The following is an 18838-nucleotide window of genomic DNA, read 5'->3' as shown; positions in this document are numbered from 1 at the left end:
AAGTAGGCAGGGGAAGGATGGGCTGTAGCCAGTTCCGAGACACAGAGATAGGATGGTCCTGGGGACTTGCTGGGCAGTCATGCCGCCTAGGCACTTAGTGAGTTCAGCGAGTTTATGAGAGATTCTGTTTCAGAAGACTAAGGTGAAGGGCTGCCGAGGGAGACACATGCACTGACCTCTGGCCTCCCTGCATGTGTACAGTGGACATGAGCGCTCACGTGCGCATCTCTCTCTCTCTCTCTCTCTCTCTCTCTCTCTCTCTCTCTCTCACACACACACACACACACACACACACACACACACACACACACACGCGCGCGCGCGCGCGCGCGAGAGAGAGAGAGAGAGAGAGAGAGAGAGAGAGAGAGAGAGAATAACCCTTCTGGAGAACAGCCAAGGACAGTTGTACAGCTCTGTAATTGCAGCATTTGAGAGGTGGAAACAGAAAGATCATGAATTCGAGGCCTGGGCTGTACAATGAGACCCTATCTTTTTTGTTTGTTTGTTTTTTGGATTTTTTCCCCCCCTCTGTGTAGCCCTGACTATCCTGGATCTCGCTCTGTAGACCAAGCTGGCTCCAAACTCACAGAGATCTGCCTGCCTTTGCCTCTTGAATGCTGGGATTAAAGGTGTGCGCCACCACTGCCTAATAAGACCCTATCTTATTTTTTTTTTTTTAAAAAGGGGGGGGGAGTGTGTTGGGGTGTGTGGTGTACTACTTTGATCCCAGCACTCAGGAAGCAGAGGCAGGCTGATCTCTGTAAGTTTGAGGCCAGCCTGGTCTATATAGCAAATTCCGAGTCAGGCAGGGATTACACAGTGAGACCCTGTCTCAAACAAACCAACCAACAAATGTCAAAGGTCTAGGCAGGCCTCAAAAAAATAAATAAGTGAGTGAGTGAGTGAGTGAATGAATGAATAAAAGAACAAACAAACAAATGGGAGGATCAGCAGCTAAGGGCTGGGATAGCTATCATCTAGAATAAAGAAAATATCTACTTTCTCAGCAAATTTCCAGAAAAAGGTCTGCACTGAGGCTGCATTGTTTTAGTGTGGGCCTGAGTCTGATCAGCAGACAGGAAGGTACTGCAGTTTAAACACTGAGGAGGTCACTTCCTCACCTGTTTTTTGTTGTTTTTTTTTTTTTTTTTTTTTTTTTTTTTGCTTCCTGTCTACCTTGTCCTAATTAAGGCAAAATCCAGCCAGAGCCCAGCCTTCAATCAGTCTTAAAAGCCATTGTAACTTTCACGGAAGGGACAAACGTTTTCCACGGTAGTCAGAGGTATTTCGGGATTGCCATCACCCACAGTGATTTCTGGGAAGTCACTGTGTGCTCTTCCTGGGGCCAGGGCCTGTTCCAACAGCAGTACCCAGGCCTTACCCGTGGGACGTAAGTATCTATATACAGCCTCAACTTCGTCGATGAACACACCATGTACCGGCATAGCTCTTAACACAAAGTACAACAATTAGTTTTATTCAATTTTTGATCAGTCTTCCTGCCTGCCAACTAGCTGTGGACTGTATTTCAGCTTTTATTTATTCCCTATGCCGAGGACCTAAACCCAGGCGGAGCCGCTTTAGTGACCCTGTATGTAGCCTTAACCGATCAACCACCTTGCTTGGCAACAGGGTCAGGACGAGACCCACCATGACTCTTGACACAGTCCTATCCCCTCCCATGTCCTCCCCAACCATGCTCCAGAACGCGCAGACCTCTCTTTAACAGCTGCTGATGAAACCCTACCCCCCACTCCTCACTGCCTTCTCATCCCTTCCTAATGCATCCTCCAGAACTGTCCTTAAACTCTGGCGTTTATCATCCCCTTTTCTGTCCTGCCTGACCACCGAAGACACCCCTCCCGTGGACAGGGGCTGAAGCGTGGAGAACAGTGAGGGGCATGGAGCCGTTTGCAGACTTCTTCCTGCAGAAACGGCAGCATCTTACTCAGGAGTACGGTAGGCACCTGCTTTGCTGCCGGCTTGACCAGAAGCTTGTTGAGGTCCCCACCAATCTCTGCATTCTCAATACTGTCATTTCCAGGCATCTGTCACTGACCCCACCCCCACCCCCGTCTTTCTCCTATCACATTTCTTAAATGTGTTCCTTCCAACTACCCTTCCATCTCACAGGAATCGACTTCATGCATCTTTCCTCCACTGACTTGCTGGACAAAGCTCCACTTCTGATTAAACCCAGACAGCTTCTTAAACCTTCATCTATGTTCTAAAGGAAGCCTCACCATCACACTGAGTGACAAGTTGATGGACCAGCCTGACTCAATCTTAAGATTAAAAGCCATCTTGTTACAAGGTCAAAAATTAAGTTCATTCCTGTGTCCTGTAAAACTTGGATTTGACCCATTTTCTGGATTTTGACATGTTCCACACCCTATATACCCTGACCTCCACACTGACAAGAAGTTCTGCCAAATAATTTTGAGATGTTCAGCCAAGTTCCTATATAACCAACATCCCTCTGGAAATATCCCAACCCTTGAAAACCCCCCTAGTCTTGCAGTTTGGAGGGCTATATAAACTCTACCTTCTCCTGTGTTTGATGCAATTTTCTCAAACTCTGTTTTAAGGAGATAACCCTATGGTTTGGGTGTCAACTTGACCCAAGCTAGAGTCATCAGAGGAAGGAGCCTCAGTGAGGAAATGCCTCAATACCATCCAGCTGTGAGGCATTGTCTCATTTAGTGATCAATAGGGGAGGGTCCAGCCCATGGTGGGTGGGGCCATCCCTGGGCTGCTGGTCCTGGGTTCTGTAAGAAAGCAGGCTGAGCAAGCCATGGGAAGCAAGCCAGTGAGCAGCATCCCTCCATGGCCTCTGCATCAGCTCCTGCCTTTGGGATTCTGCCCTGTTTGAGTTCTTGTCCTGACTTCCTTCAGTGATGAACAGCAATGTGGAAGTGTAAGCCTAATAAACCTCTTCCTTCCCAACTTGATTTTTGGTCATGGTGTTTCTCACAGCATAGAAACCCTAAGACACCCTGTCTGACAGAAAATAAAGCTTGCTTAATTGACCAAAGATCTTTATTCTTGTTCAGTGGGACTAACAATTGGAAGCCCCAGTGAGATCAAGACCCCAACCCAAATTCTGAAGCCAGACCTTCACTCCAGGGCTCCAGGACTGGAATGCTGCCTCAGGAAGCTGTGTGCATCTTGAAGATGTTTCAAGGCTCCAAGGCATGCTTTTGGTTTGGTGGGTTAGAGCGAACTGCCACACTAAAAAGAGGCCAGCAGCACCTGTCTGAGGAGGCATCTCCTTGTATGATGTCTGGTACTGTTTCTGGTGGGATCCCATCTCAGGGGCAGAGAGGTACCTGTGGTGGTATTGTGTTCCCCAAAATATTGTGTACCTTAATAAATTTATCTGGGGTCAGAGAACAGACAGCCACTAGATACAAAGGCTAGAAAATGGTGCCACTCACACCTTTAATCCTAGCATTCCAGAGATAGAAATCCCTCTGGATCTCTGTGAGTTCAAGGCCACATTGGAAATAGCCAAGCATGGTGACACAGGCCTTTAATCCCAGGAAGTGATGGTAGAAAGGAGAAAGGTATATAAGGCGTGAGGACCAGAAACTAGAAGATTTTGGCTGGTTAAGATTTTGGCTGGTTAAGCATTCAGGCTTTGGAGCAACACAGTTCAGCTGAGATTCATTCAGGATGAGGACACAGAAGCTTCCAGTCTGAGGAAACAAGACCAGCTGAGAAGTTGACCAGGTGAGGTTAGCTGTGACTTGTTCTGTCTCTCTGATCTACCAGCATGGACCCCAATAACTCGCCTCGGGTTTGATTTTATTAATAAGAATTTTTAAGATTCCTGCTACAGGTACCTGATGAGGTACATGAACTCCTATCCAGGGCACTAGTAAGACATTGCACTGCCCATTGGTTTGTTTGTTTTATTTTATAAAATTGTTTGTTGTTTTTGGTGCCTGTGTTTTGTCTGTCTCCTACCCAGGACACTAGTGAAAAGTCCTCTGCCTGCCTGATTCTTGGGTCCTGAGAATGGAGATGGACATCAGCCAAGCCCAGTTAAATGTATGAATGAAGGTGGCCGCCACAAGTTTTGTTTTTGACCAGTCTCTTTTGACTCTATGAATATTCTGTGTCTTATGTTTACTGGTCTCTTTCCTTTGCTTCCCCCCCCCCCCCCGCCCCCGTGTCTGTTTCTTAAATCTGCTGCCTTGGTCACAGCTGCTTTCCTTTCCCATCCTGCGTCCACCGCTAGGTGCTGGCTGGGATAAAATGCCACACTGTGGCAGGCAGGATGGTGGGCAGCAGAAAGAACTCAGGGGCTGTAACACAGCAGAGAGAGAACTGCAGCCCAAAGTGCGGGAGGAAGAGTGGACGCAGCCAGGGAAGACCCAGCCCCAGCCGTCGTGGGTGCTGGGGGCTTGGTGGCTTGCCATGGCTACTTTACTAACCAGGGCCTAGAATTTCTCTCCCTGAGCATTCTCTGTTCTCAGGTCGCTCCCCCAGCTCACTGAATTCAATTTTTTGATATAGATAATATTGAAATATTGTCTTATGCTGTTCCGCTTTATTGAAAAACTGGCTCCGGAGTGTGGTAACATTTTCCCTTCTCTAGACCCAAACATAGTTATTTAAAAGTTTTCTGTCTGCCCTCTGACAGGTGAGCTACCTGATTTTGTGACAAACAAAAAAAAAAAGAGAACAAAAATAGACTATTGATCTCACTCGACTTCCTCAGACTTTTGTTAAGATATAAACTTATCTCAAGATTTATAAAACTATTACATGAATTTTCTGTACCCCAAATTTATAAATTGGGTATGGTTAAAGATTTATAAAGTCTATACAAAAGGTTAACTTAAAACTTATAACAAAATGGTTGATAATTAAATATCTATATGTGAGTAATTTTAATTTACTACAACATACTGTACACATGACTTGGGTTCAACTTTTGTTTGAAAAACTTGGGAAACACCACTAGACGATTACAATAATTCAAGATGTAAAATGAAGTTTTGTTTGCTATGGTCAAGAACTGTTCTTAAAAAGAAACTAAGTAACAGGTCTTCTGGATGACAACTTTATCCCAAATGTCATGGATTGAGCCAAAATGTTTACCCTTAAACATCCTCAAATTCATTGAGTCTGCATTTACCAAACCAAAGATGCTGTCACCTGATAAATGCAAAAACTCCTCTAATAATTTTGCCAATTCTGGTTTACACTTTAACGGGAGGAGTAAGCCTAAAAATAATCCATTTTCTAAAAGTCAACACAAAATTGCTGGCAAAAGCAAAACCAAATAAGAGAGTAGGAAAAAGAAACTGTCTCACAGGAAAAAATCAGCCCAGGCCCCCTCCTGGCTTAGGGCCGCTTGCCTCTCTGGCCAGATTTGGATGCCCACCTGACAGTCACTAGCGGGAACCGCATCCTTAGTTGGGTCTTCTGATTAAAATATAACTTGGAAGGACCAACAGAGATTTAACATCATGATATAGGATCCAGCCAGGGTTTTGGCACATATCTATATTATTCCAGATAAAAGATTTAAAAAAGTTAATGAATAAGAGCCACAACTATAAGTACAAAAACTTAAGATAGTTCTGGTATTTGCTTTTTGGTAAAGCACGCAGTCCCGACTGAAGTCTGTTACTGTGCCTAGAAAGCGACTTCCTCTAACTCATGAGTTACTTCCTCTTTGTTATTTTTACACACACTTAAAAAAAGAGGACTGTTGCTGCCAGACATTGCTGGAGTGTTACATGGAATGGATTCTAGGTAGCCTTAGATATCTACAACTATGCATATGATTTTCACCACCTGAAGAGCCAAATGAAAATCTCCAAAGGTCCTCATGGAAGCAGACTCCCCAGCTAAGGGTCTAAGTGAAAATGGCCAAAAGGGATCCAGAGCACAACAGTAGGAAGATGGTGGATAAAGAAAAAGAAAAGAAAAGAAAGAAAAGAAGCTGAGAGGGGAAAGGAGTGCTGGCCCCATGGGGACCTCGGGGGCAAAGACGGCCTCTGAAAGTCTGTCTTGCCTTGAAGCGAAGACACTGACTTTGGCAATGTGCAGAGCCTGTTGCTGGCGCTGAGCACACACAACATGACAGGATGGAAGCCCAGACGCTTTGATATGCAGGTGCTGGTGACCGGTAGCAAAGGACGCAAAAGCTAAGGACTGGCTCTTCCTGATGGATACAGGTGGGACGTCCATGGCTGCTGTGTCTCCTGTTAAATTCTGCTGGGCCTGCCACACCTCAGCTAAGATTCCCACTGCACGTTCAACATTTCTAAGGGCTAGTGTTGAAAATACTAATCAATTTCGCACAAAGTTTGAATCCTATAATCTTATAAAAGCTAATAACTTGTTATAGAAAGAATTAAGACAGGCAAGTTAATATAGTCAGTCACCTTATAAATGACCAAATTCTCTAATGTGCTCTAAATTATACTTATAGTCATGCTAAGTACAAATGTAATTCATTTACAGGGGTAAGCTTTATTTAACCTTCTGAATATGTTTTCAAGATTAAGCCTCAAACAAGTAACTAAAACGGAGTAAAGTTTATTTAAAATCAGGTATGCTTAATAGATGGCCCTCAAAACTTCAGAGATCTGCTGAATGTGGTATTTAAAATGTTTAATGAGGGCCTGGAAGATGGCTCAGTGGTTAAGAACATTGGCTGCTCTTCCAGAGGACCTGGGTTCAATTCCCAGTACCCACACGGCAGCTCACAACTGCCTCTAACTCCAGTTTCAATGCATCCAACACCCTCACACAGACATACATGTAGGCCAAACATCAATGCTTGTAAAATAAAAATAAATTTTTAAAAAAAGATTGATTCTTTTAAAAAAAAATAAAAGAATAAAATGTTTAGTGAGGGGCTGGAGAGATGGCTCAGTGGTTAAGAGTCATCCAGAGGTCCTGAGTTCAAGTCCCAGCAACCACATAGTGGCTCACAACCATCTGTAATGAGATCTGGCGCCCTCTTCTGACCTGCAGACATACATGCAGACAGAAGGCTGTATGCATAATAAATGAATAAATCTTAAAAAAAAAATTAACAGGGCCAGGTGGTGGTGGCATACACCTTTAATCTGTGAGTTTGAGGCCAACTCGGTCTATAGAGCGAGTTCCAGGACAGCCAGGGCTACACAGAGAAGCCCCTGTCTTGTGAGGGGGAGAAGGTTAATGGAAAAAGCTTCCTATGATAGACAAAAATTCCCACTCTTAGAGGTGACCCTAAGGTCTCCAAAGAAGACAGATGGGGCGCAGATTTGGATCGTGGTGACGGTAACCACTGGAAGAAACTGCCACATACCTCGCTTGTTTCAGGGCCCGGCACAAACTGTGGACACTTTTACTGTTTAAAGGAGCTTGCTTTGCAATGACTGCTTTTAGTAATCTACCACCTGTGTCTCAGGGTAAATGAGTAGATAAAAAGTTTTTGAATTCATGTAAGTTCTGAGGGTCTAAAAAAATGTTCTAAGGTCAATACAAGTTATAAAGATCTGAGGATATAAAAGTTTAAATAAGTTATGAAGGTCTAAAAATATAAATGCAAGTTATAAAGGACGAAGGAAATTATTTAAGATATTTTTTTTTAAATAAGAAATGTTTACTAACCTGGGCTCATAGGGGCTCACAGAGACTGAATCAATAACCAGGGAGCCTGCACGGGACTGACGTAGGCACTCTGCATACATGTTGGAGTTGTATAGCTTGGTCCTCTTATGGGACTCCTGACAGTAGGAACAGGAGGTATCTCCCAGCTCTCTTACTGGTTTGGGGGACCCTACTCCTCATACTGTGCTGCCATACTCAGCCTTAATACATGGGGAGGTGCTTAGTGTTACTGCAACTTGGTACGCCAGGTTTTATTGATCCTCATAGGAGACCTGCCCTTTCCTGGATGGAGATGGAAGAGGAGGGCATTGGGGGTGGGAGGAGGGAATGGGGGAGAGGGACTGGGAGGGGAGGAGGTGGGGGGAGGCTATGGATGGAATATAAAATCAATAGATGAATATTTTTTAAAAATAAGAAATGTTTCAGATTTCTTTCCCCCTCTATTCTATTGTTATACTAAGATTGTAAAAGTTCAGAGTTTTAACACTGATCAATGAAGTTCTGGTAAGCTAGTAAAGCATTGACTACTGTTATCAGTCACAAGCTCAAAATGGTAAATTTCCTTTGGTTGTCTTCTAAATACAGACTTGAAGATGCTTCTCATCATGCTAAATACACATTTGTTCAATCTGTATCCAGCCCTCTGGACAAAAAAAAAAAAAAAAAAAGGATGTTCATGCTTTTTAACCCAAAGCCATAGCTTTTGCTATGATCAAAGGCACGCATCTACTCCAGCTGTCCAGCTGTCTGACAGATCCCTGTCAGCTGCTCTTCCTCCAATATGGATTTCAATGCAGATTACAAACAATGGTAATGTTCATATCTCTAAAACTTTTATCTTTTTTGTAAACTTAATGGAATAAACATCATGGAATCACAACTTGAATCCACCTGTTACAGGTCAAATGGACTCCAGATGAGGACTCCTGTAATGTCAATCAGCAACCTAAGCATCCCTGACTATTGCCTATTCCTGAGGGGGAAGCTCCAAATATGATTTCCCTTTAAGTTTGTTAACTTTGATTTCTGTTCCTAGTCTCTATCTGTCCCAGCAGATTTCCACCTGGCTGAAACACCATCCAGGAATCAACAGACTGAAATTTGTTTCAAAGACGATCTACGCCATTGCCAGACCCAGGTAGTCCTACAAAATCAGAGAGCCCTGGACTTGCTGAAAGCTGATATGAACTTGTCCGGCTGACATAATTGATCCTGATCTCTTCAGCTGGGTCAGAAACCAGATGCTTCTGACGAATGCCCCATGGCCTGAGTCCCCTCCTGGCCTTTAACTAAGGTTCCCACTTCCTGGGCCCTGAATATCCTAATTCTGCTGAGAACCAGTTACAGAAGAGAATACATTGCCCCCTATACTCAACAAAGACTAAAATGTTAGATCCAAAGGAGACTTCGTAGCAAAGGGACAAAATGGCTACATATAATGCCTATTTGCATGCCAGGCTCCCTTACTGTCAAAAATGTATGTGTTAAAACCAAATAGGACAAGATCTGTCAACAGGTAAACTCATTAGCCGAAATAGTTCTACAATATGATAGGACACTCAACCTGCTCTATGCAGAACAAAGAGAATGACTTTAAGAAAAATTTATACTTTCTAGCTAACCAATCAGACATAATTAGCCCATATGGTGCATTCTCAGCCCATACACCATATAGAAATGACAAAGCAATGGCTTAGCTAGCGGGTAAGATCACTGGATGTTCTTCCAAAGGACCCAGGTTCAACTCCCATCACACACGTGGCAGCTTAAAACCATCTGTGGCTCCAGTTCCAGGGGATCCAACACCTTCACACAGACACACGTGCAGGCAAAACACCAATGCACAGAAAATAAAAGTTAAAAAAAAAAAATGAGAGTTCCCTATCAAGGATTTGAAAAGGACACACAAGACAAGGGGGGAGTGAGGGACCAGCCTAACTCCATATTAAGATTAAAAGCCATCTTGTTTCAAGGTCAAATAAGTTCATCTTTTATATTGTTTTCTGTAAAATTTGAATTTGGCAAGGTCTCGATCCATTTTCTGGAATTTGACATGTTTCACGCCCTCCACCCTGACCTCCACCCTGGTAAGATGTTCTGCTAAATAATTTTGAAATGTCCCTACCTAACCAAAATTCTTCTGGAAATTCCCCAACCCTCGAAGACCCCCTAATCTTGCAATGTGGGGGTGGGGGAACTATATAAACCCTACCCTCTCCTGTGTTTGATGTTGTTTTCTCAAGTCCTACTTTAGGGAGACAGCCCTCTCTGACAGAAAATTAAAGCTTGCTTACTTTGACCAAAGAATTTGGATAAAGGTCTTTATTCTGATTTAGCGGGATTAACATTTTAGATCTTAAAAAGCACCGACCCCTCCCTGGAGAGCCTTCCACACCTCCTCAGAGTATTGCTCTTCCCTTCCCCAAAGACTAATCCCTCCCTTGTCTATCACCATCCCCTCTTCAAGTCTCCCCCACCCTCCATGAGACTGTCTCATACAACAAGTCTCACCCCCTACCACAGAATCCAGCCATCTCTTGAGAGATCTCCACTTGGCACGTCCTTGCGGTCATGAAAGATGAAGTCTCTGGTCCCGTCAGAGGCGGCTCCCCGTCTACGTCCCGGATCCTTCTGTTTCTGCTGCTCCCTCGACTTTGTGTCTGCAGATACCCCCATGCACTCAGTCACCAGCCTCTCCTTCACTCCAAGGTCATTGCCCCTAATGGAAAACCACGCCTTCAAGTTTCCCAGCTTTTCAGAACTACCTCCCAGGTGCTGGAGAGATGGCTTCCCAGTCAAGAGTAGTTGACTGGCAGAGGACCCTGGTTGGATTCCCAGCACCCACACTGTGGCTAATAACTGTATGTAACTCCAGTTCCAGAGAATCCAACCCTTCACTCTGACCTCTGCAGACACCAGGCACATTCATACATGCAGGCAAAACATTCATGCACATTTAATAAAAATAAATAAACCAGCCAGGCAGCAGTGGTGCCCGCCTTTAATCCCAGCACTTGGGAGGCAGAGGCAGGCGGATCCCTGTGAGTTTGATGTCAGCCTGGTGTACAGAGTGAGTTCCAGGACAGCCAGGGCTACACAGAAAAACCCTGTCTCAAAAAAATAAATAAAACATTTAAAAAAAATAAATAATAAAGTCTACCTTCCTTTGACTCCCATATCTTTTCCCAGGTGAAGCCTCATTTTTGTTGAACACAGAGACAGACAGACAGACAGACAGACAGACAGACAGACACACACACACACACACACACACACACACACACACACACACACACCGGTACATACATGGATAATGTTTTAGAAAGCAACTTTTTTTTTTTTCCGGTGCAGAGGATGGAACCCAGGACAGTTCACATGCTGGGCACTCTGCCACTGCGCCCCACCTACCTCTGCTAGGCTACAGTAAACTCAAGGCAGTTCCTGGGGTTACTCTGTACTGTCTTGCTCTTGTCTCCTCGGTTTACCCTAGTTTCACGTGTGACCCTAACAGCCTTTGGACTGTTCCTTTGTGAAGCTCAGCCTCAGCCTCCATCTTGCCATATTGGAAGGCCAAAGCAAGCCTGATTCTAATCACAGTCCCGGGGTGCCATAAAGGACTCTCTTTTTCTTGAAATACCCTCATGCCCTGTCTCCCTGGCTATTCCTATGCCCTCCCCACCAGCCGTTCTTCCCAGCTTTCCTAATTCACTCTCCAGATCATTATCTAGTCCTATAGGTAGCCTGAAAAGCCAGCTGTCCGGGCTGGAGAGAGGGCTCAGTGGTTAAGAGCACCAGCCAGTTTCATTTTCCAGTAACCACATGGTAATGCACAACCCTTTTGTAACTCCAGTTCCAGGGAATCTGACATCCTCTTCTAGCCTGTGGGGGCATTGCATGCATGTGGTGCACTGACATGCATGCAGGTAAAACACCCATACACGTACACTTTTATATATATATATATATATATATATATATATATATATATATATATATATATATAAAACAATCCTCCTTGTAGTTAAGAGGTGGATCATGGGGCTGGCGAAATGGCTTAGCAGTTAAGAACACTGACTGCTCTTCCAGAGGACATATGGCTGATTCCCAGCACCCACATGGCAGCTCACAACCGTCTGTGACTCCAGTTCCAGAGGATCCAACAGCCTCACACAGACATATATGCAGGCAAAACATCAATGCACATAAAGTAAAATCATTATGCTGGGTGGTGGTGGCACACGCCTTTAATCCCAGCACTCGGGAGGCAGAGGCAAACGGATCTCTGTGAGTTCGAGGCCAGTGTGGTCTACAAAGTGAGTTCTAGGACAGCCAGGGCTACACAGAAAAACCCTGCCTTGAAAAACCAAAAATAAGTAATAAATAAACAAAATAAAATCACTAACAAACAAACAAAAGACAACTGTCCCCTGAGCTCCAGGCTCAACTGGTCCCAGTGCCACTGAGCCTCTTTGCTAGGATGCTGTGTGATTCTCCTGGTACTTCCACCACAGTGCGCACAAATGAAAGCATCTTGGAACAACCAACACCCATCATCTTGTAGACATGGAATTCAGAAGCTCAGAATCCAAGTGCTGACAGATATCAAGTCCCCTGAGCCTCTAGGAAAGGTTCCTTCTGCATCTCTTCTGGCTTCAGATGGCCCTAGCCTTCCTCCGTGTGTGGCCGTAGTATGCTAATCTGCCGTCTCCATTTTTGCATGGTGGTCCCTCCCCATGTCTGGATCTTCACATGGTGTCCTCTGTAAGTGCACCTGGGACAAGTTTCCCTCTTCTTATACGGATGCTTATCACATACTATCTCAGGACTACTCCAGTGGTCCCCCATTCACTTGATTATATCCAACATAGACCCTATTTTTTTTCTTTCTTTTTTTTTAAAAAGATTTATTTATTTATTATGTATACAGAGGAGGGCGCCAGATCTCATTACAGATGGTTGTGAGCCACCATGTGGTTGCTGGGAATTGAACTCAGGACCTCTGGAAGAGCAGTTGGTGCTCTTAACCTCTGAGCCATCTCTCCAGCCTGATAGACCCTATTTTCTATTTCCCTTCCCCCCCCCCAATCCCCCTATTTCTGACAGGGTGTCATGTAGCCCAGGCTGGCCTTGAATACCCTGTGTATTCAAGAATGACTTTGAACTTCTGGTCTTCCTGCTTCTACCTCCCAGACACTGAGACTACAGGCATGTACCACCATGCCTGGTTCATGTGGTACCAAGGATGGAACTCATGTATGCTAGAGAAACACTCTTACCAACTAAGCTACATGCCAAACTCCCTTACTGCTAAGTAAAGTCACATTCACAGTTACTGGGGGTTAGGACTTCAACACATCTTTTAGGGGAACCCATGACCACAGACTACTATGTACCTCTAACTTAGCATGTCCATAATAGAACCCCTGATTTCCCTTGCCTCTAGCCTGTTCCTCTCCCAATTTCCCCCATCTCATTTAACAGTGCCAGCAGCTCTGTTCAAAACACTGGGAACATCCTGATTTCTCTCCTTCACCCTTCATATCTAGTCTACCAGTAAGACCTGAACCCCAGGTCTGGAGAGATGGCTCAGTGGTTAAGTGCACTGACTGCTCTATCCAGAGGACCCAGGTTCGATTCTCAGCACCTACATGGCAGCTCAAAACTGTCTGTAACTCCAGAATCCAACACCCTCACACAGACACACACACAGGCAAAAGACCAATGCACATAAAATAAAAATAAATAAAATTATTTTTTAAAGAAGGCCTGATCCCCAAAAGATTCAGTGCCCCCCATACTCACAGAGTCTAGAAACCCCTTTCACTGAGATGCTCCAGCCCCTCTCTGTTCTCCCAGCTCCACCCACCACCCTATGTAGTCCACTTTCCTCCTAAAGTCAGAATGAACGCTATAAAGCATGAATTAGATCACAGCCCTCCCACTGTTTAATGCCTTCCGAAGAGTTCTTACCGGAATTAGAATAAAACCCAAGCTTCTTAACTGGGCTTAGGAGGGTTTACATGGCCTGACCCCTCTCCCCTCATTTCCTACAGCTCTCTCACCCTGTCTCTCCCCCAGCAGCCAAGTTCTTCCTGACAAGGGGCTTCGCGTTTTCTGTTCCCTTTGCCTGGCACACCCTTCCCCTCGTTCCTTGTTCAGTCACGTGTTCAGAGTCACTCCTGGGAAAAGTGCCCCGTGCTCACAGTATTGGCTACCCCATAACTCACAGTCTCACACACCCTTACCTACGGTCACTTCATTTGCTGCCTTCTGTGTTTATGATATGACTCTTCTATTAATAGATTAGACCTCCGCCTCTGCTCCTGCTGGAATCCGACTCCCATTTCAAAGTGAGTGTGTAGTAAGTGCTCTGTAATGTTTATTAAGCAAATCAATTTGCTGCTATGTCCCAGGCACTGTACTGGGGACCTAGAAATAAGCAAACACAAATTGGTTTATTTTGCAAGATAACCATTCCTTGTCACATGTTACGAGGAAAACCAACTGCTGAGCCACCTCTCAACCATGGCGTCCCTGAGGATGGCATCTCCCTGTCCCAGAACTGCCTCCCCATTGCAGGAGATGATCTTGCAATAAAATAATAATAATAGTAATAATAGTAATAATAATAATAATAATAATAGCACCGCCTACATTGGGCTGTCCTGAGACATGAATATGGCATCCTTGGTCACAAGGCTGTTTTTCCAGGGATGCCCGACTATCCTTTCACCAGCACACAGTCTGACTGACAGAGAAGACAGAAGCTGAATCCCGCCCATCTGGATCTGCGGGGTGCCTTCCCACCCAAGGGCGGGCCCCTAGACAACCCCCACATCCTGGTCTCTAGCCCCAGGGTTCCCAACCCTGCTATAAAACGCTCATAGAAAGGCGGTCCAATGACATTTTAATGGTGCCATGCTAATTTAATTAAGATTGTTCTTCCGTCTAACGGTTTGTCCCTTCTGTCTACGTGTTGAGTGCCCTGTATCCTCAGAGGTGACCGAAATAGACTTTTCCTTACTTGGAAAGAACACTAGCTACACAAGATCCCTTCCTTCTACTGGAAAATGAACTCAGGTATCCTGGACAGGCTGTCCCGGCCCAGAGTTCCCATAGTGGAGGGCCAAAGGTGGTGACTGGCTGGGGTCAGAGATTCGGAGAAATTAAGACCCTGCCCCACCACTCTCGATTGCAGCGGCCCAGCTGGACAGAGCTTCCGCTGCCACGATAGGCGCCCTCCTTCCCTGGCGCCCTCCTTCCCTGGCGCCCTCCTCCCTGGCGTCCTCCTCCCCGGTGCCGTCCTTCCCTGGCGCCCTCCTCCCTGGCGTCCTCCTTCCCTGGCGCCCTCCTTCCCTGGCGCCCTCCTCCCTGGCGTCCTCCTCTCTGGCGCCCTCCTCCCTGGCGTCCTCCTCCCCGGTGCCGTCCTTCCCTGGCGCCCTCCTCCCTGGCGCCCTCCTCCCTGGTGCCCTCCTCCCTGGCGCCCTCCTCCCTGGTGCCCTCCTCCCTGGCGCCCTCCTTCCCTGGCCCCCTCCTCCCTGGCGCCCCCTTCCCTGGCGCCCCCTTCCCTGGCGCCCTCCTCCCTGGTGTCCTCCTCCCCTGCGCCCTCCTCCCTGGTCCCCTCCTCCCTGGCGCCCTCCCTCCCCTGCACCCTCCTCCCTGGTGCCCTCCTCCCTGGCGCCCTCCTCCCTGGCCCCCTCCTCCCCAGTGTCCTCCTTCCCTGGCGTCCTCCTCCCCGGTGCCGTCCTTCCCTGGCGCCCTCCTTCCCTGGCGCCCTCCTTCCCTGGCGCCCTCCTTCCCTGGTACCCTCCTCCCTGGCCCCCTCATCCCTGGCCCCCTCCTCCCTGGTCCCCTCCTCCCCGGTGTCCTCCTTCCCTGGCGCCCTCCTCCCTGGCCCCCTCCTCCCTGGCCCCGTCCTCCCTGGCCCCCTCCTCCCTGGCACCCTCCCTCCCCTGCGCCCTCCTCCCCGGTGTCCTCTTTCCCTGGCCCCCTCCTCCCTGGCCCCGTCCTCCCTGGCCCCCTCCTCCCTGGCCCCGTCCTCCCTGGCCCCCTCCTCCCTGGCGCCCTCTCCCTGGCGCTCTCCTCCCTGACGCCCTCCTCCCTGGCATCCTCCTCCCCTGCGCCCTCCTCCCTGGCGCCCTCTCCCTGGCCCCGTCCTCCCTGGCCCCCTTCCCTGGCGCCCTCCTCCCCTGCGCCCTCCTCCCCTGCGCCCTCCTCCCCGGCGTCCTCCTCCCTGGCGTCCTCCTCCCTGGCGCCCTCTCCCTGGCGCCCTCCTCCCTGGCGCCCTCTCCCTGGCGCCCTCCTCCCTGGCGCCCTCCTCCCTGGCGTCCTCCTCCCTGGTGCCCTCCTCCCTGGTGCCCTCCTCCCTGGTACCCTCCTCCCTGGCCCCGTCCTCCCTGGCCCCCTCCTCCCTGGCGCCCTCTCCCTGGTCCCCTCCTCCCTGGCGCCCTCTCCCTGGCGCCCTCTCCCTGGCGCTCTCCTTCCCAGCCTGACAGAGGTGATTTCTGCTTTTCTCTTCTGAGTTGCTCCCAGCAAGCCCATGGGGAAAATTCTGGATTGGAATGAAGAACATAAAAATGTGGTCAGCATATTGGCCTGGTTTTTCGTCTTCTCCATGCAATTGGTCCCAGGAGGTGACTGGCTAGCTGACCTAAGTGCACCGGAGACTGTACATCTCAGCCTGGCCCTGATGCCTGTGTCTCCCCGAAGGTCTTGGCAGGGCAGCAGGGAGCCTGAAGGCTAGGTCCCTACTGCGCTGGGAGCTGGAGAGAGACCAGCGCGAGCGAGGAGTGTCACAGTGAATCGACAGAGGGATGGCAGGAGGGACCGGCTTCTGTCGTTTGTGCAGTCACGGGAGTGGGTCATGCTTTCTTCACAGCATCCCATGTCCTCTTTGCAACTAAGTTCAAACACGGGCAAGCAGGGGACAGAAGATGGCAGGGCAGGAGAGCCCAGCTAGGGAACCGAGAGAAACCAGAGGGGCGAGGAGAAGGACGGCATATGGTCGAGGGGACTGCTCACCTCATGGCAGCCTGGAAGCGGGAAGACAGAAAAGGTCCAGAGACGAGACACAGCCATCAAATGATCTTCCACCAACCCGGCCCCAACTCCGGCTTTCTGCCATCTCTCCATAATGCCATCAAATTATGAATCCATCACGAACTGGTGAATTGATTAGGTCAGAGCCCCCATCAGCCAATCACCTGTCAGTGACTAGACCTACCAGTTGGGGACCAGGCTTTCAACACGTGATCACTAGGAGGACACTTCATATCCAGGCCATAATAGGCCACCAGGGATGCAAAGCACTGTGAGATCCCCAGCTCAATGCCTGGTCTCAGCGGGGCTCTCGCTTTCTGAGTATAGTTCCTGGGAAGCTTGATAATGTGTGGAGTCTGCCCTTACCTCTTACACCATCCTCCATCCCTGGGTGGATTCCTGGAAATGCTATCTCCAGGGAAGGCAAGTGGCACCTGTGCAGGTGGCCTGGGTGACACCGAGAAGCACCATTCTGCTTTCTGACCTCTTTCTGTATCCCTTCCAAATACCTTCACACACCCGTGGGGGCCCATAAGGGTCACGACCTGCCTCTGCTCTCTTACAATTCACAGGTTGACTGCAGAAAAGAGACGACTCCAGGAGCCGTGAACGCTAAGGCTTTACTCTTGGTCTGCCATAGTATTTAGACTCTAAATTTCAGAGGCTCCCTGGCCCCATGGAAGGCTCTGGAAGGAATCAAGGTTTGAGCAGGGCCAGGACAGTCTGGCTCAGGTATGCTTCCCCCAAGCAGCCGAGATCAGCTTCCGAGTGGAGCCCAATTAGCCCCACTCATGAATTCTGCATGTGGTGCTGACTTTCATCCGAATCCCTTCCTCCCTTCAGCAAAGCCCTTTGCTTCCTGGGACGTAATTACAATATCTGGCCCATTTTAATGAAGGCAAAAAGTATTCCACGTTTGTATTTTGCTTCGCCGGGGTGGGAGAAGGCTGGGAGGGTGGGGCAGGAGGACGGGCTTTGGGAGAGGAGACAGTAAGAAACCTTCCTGGCACACACACACACACACACACACACACACACACACACACACACACACACACACACACGCTTCTCACGGAATCGCTGCCCTGCCGAGGCAGCCACAGCAGACCTGTGCTTCAGAAACACCAGTGCCTGAGAGCTGGGCCCGCTTGGCTTTGAAAATGAAGTTGACATCACGTCAGCTAGAGGAAGTCAGTATTTCATCTCACACAGCTCATTCAGCTGGGAGTCAGTCCACAGCCCAGGAGACGGAGCTAACGTACTCCTCGGGAAGGTGCTTTCTCGGGCTGTCTGCTTTTACCGCCCTCCCTTCCCAGCATATCACACTTACTTAGAGCCACGACTGTAAAGGACACAATTAAACCACTAAGAACGCAAAGAGCATTCCCAAGCTGCATGACAATTTCAAAGCTGTTAAAGCTTGAAAATTAATGTGTGGTAAAGCTGGTAAGGGGTGGGGTGGCTCGGGGGGCGGGGGCGCTAAAGAGATGGCTTTGTGGCTAAGACTGCTGGGAACTCTTCCAGAAGACCTGGGGTTTGATTCTCAGCACCCACACAGTGGCTGGAGACCACTGTGACTCCTGTCCTGTCCTGCTTCCTTCTGTCCTTCTTGGACAGTGCACACACATGGTGCACATACCCATACACAGGCAAACACCCAGACACATGAAGGAATAACTTCTTTCTTAATCGGTCAGGTGATCTAGGTGGCAGGAGGCAAAGCGGTAGACATTGGCTCAGCTGCCTTTGGCTTTTGAATATTTTTATTGCACATCGATCCCAAATTCAACAGCGTATGAGAAGAGAGTCTGGAGAGTGAGAGGCTCTTCCCAGTTGGCCAAGCTGGTGGATGACAGATCATTTTCTATTATGCTCTAAATAATACTAGTGATTTTTTGTTTGTTTTTGTTTTTGTTTTTTGAGACAGGGTTTCCCTGTGTAGCTTTGGTGCCTTTCCTGGATCTCACTCTGTAGACAAGGCTGGCCTCCAACTCATAGAGATCCGCCTGCCTCTGCCTCCCGAGTGCTGGGATTAAAGGCGTGCGCCACCACCGCCGGGCGAATACTAGTGATTTAAAGACATACAGTTCTATTGGCAGATGTCAAGGCTGATCCAGGCCTGTGACCCCAGAGACTACAGAGACAGGCAGCATAGTATTTGTAGTGAATTCTAGCC

Source organism: Peromyscus maniculatus, chromosome 11 (assembly GCF_049852395.1).
Source record: "Peromyscus maniculatus bairdii isolate BWxNUB_F1_BW_parent chromosome 11, HU_Pman_BW_mat_3.1, whole genome shotgun sequence".
In the NCBI taxonomy this organism is placed as follows: Eukaryota; Metazoa; Chordata; class Mammalia; order Rodentia; family Cricetidae; genus Peromyscus; species Peromyscus maniculatus.
This window is presented reverse-complemented; position numbering follows the sequence as displayed.